At 31.8% G+C, this 1,019-nt stretch overlaps 1 protein-coding gene across 2 annotated transcripts in view; it reads left to right on the forward strand.

Moving 5' to 3' along the window:
- LOC101506946 (myosin-binding protein 1) overlaps positions 1 to 775 on the forward strand; it is a 5,772-nt gene extending 4,997 nt beyond the window's left edge. For both annotated transcript variants that reach the window (XM_004494661.4, XM_004494660.4), the window contains exon 4: positions 331 to 775. The gene's annotated coding sequence lies outside the window, so the exon portion shown is untranslated. The remainder of the gene's footprint in view (positions 1 to 330) is intronic.
- The last annotated feature ends 244 nt before the right edge of the window (positions 776 to 1,019 follow it).

Below are 1,019 nucleotides of genomic sequence, written 5' to 3' on the forward strand. Positions count from 1 at the left end.
TGCATATGATTTTAAAATCTTCACTCCACTTGTGTGTAGTAGTTGGAGTTTTGTGAATGTCAAAATGAAAATCGTTACTGCCCAACAACAGTACGGTATATAATTTGTATTAACTAACTATTCAGAGTGAAGGAGCAAAGACTGCATCATAATAAGTTTAATAGATATAGTGCATCTGTTGTGAATATTTCTTTCTTAATGTTTGTTTATAAAATGATATTGTGACCTGTTGAGACTTGAGCCGGATTTTTCTTAATACAATGGCTTGTAATTTTGCATCAGATTTCAGTGTCGTGTACCATTATTTTTACATTTTTGTTTGTTTATTAGATTTTACAGATTCATACACCAATGATGAGCGACCAGGACTCAGATACATGCAGATACATACATTGTACAATAGTGAACAAGATAAACCATGATTGGTTGAAACTGTACAGTAACAATAGCTTGAGGTACAATAAAATAGGATTTCAAATTATATGGAGAGCTTTTTCACCCCTTCCTTTGTTTTGGTTTAATTTCCGTGGACATTTTGCTGCATTGAGCTGTAAATGTTTTCCTTTTGTCGTTTTTTAATTGTAAATGAATAATTGCAATGAGTGTTTGTTTAATTAGTGTCTTCTTGTATTGAAGTGAGTCTTTTAGAATTTGGAAACAGAGTGAACCAACTTTAGAGTTTTGCACCATTGTTTGTATGAATATTGCCTCAATTTTATGCATCGGTGTGTGAGGCGTTGTTAATTAAATTGTATGTGATGTTGTGTTTTTCTCCCTTGATTGCGTCATTGAGTTTGAGAGTGATGAATTTGCGTAGAGATTAGAAAGAAAAGAGAGTGAAACAATGTCTATATTTCCTAGTGCTTTGATTTTATTTTCTTGTAGCATGGGTCTATCTATTCAATTGTCAAAAAATCTTTCATCAAATTATTATCTCGTAGTATTATTTTGCAAAGTAGATATATCAAAACACTTGTTGATGATCGATGATAGTACTGTATGCGAGAAAAGAAAGACTT

Source organism: Cicer arietinum, chromosome 3, assembly GCF_000331145.2.
Source record: "Cicer arietinum cultivar CDC Frontier isolate Library 1 chromosome 3, Cicar.CDCFrontier_v2.0, whole genome shotgun sequence".
NCBI lineage: Eukaryota > Viridiplantae > Streptophyta > Magnoliopsida > Fabales > Fabaceae > Cicer > Cicer arietinum.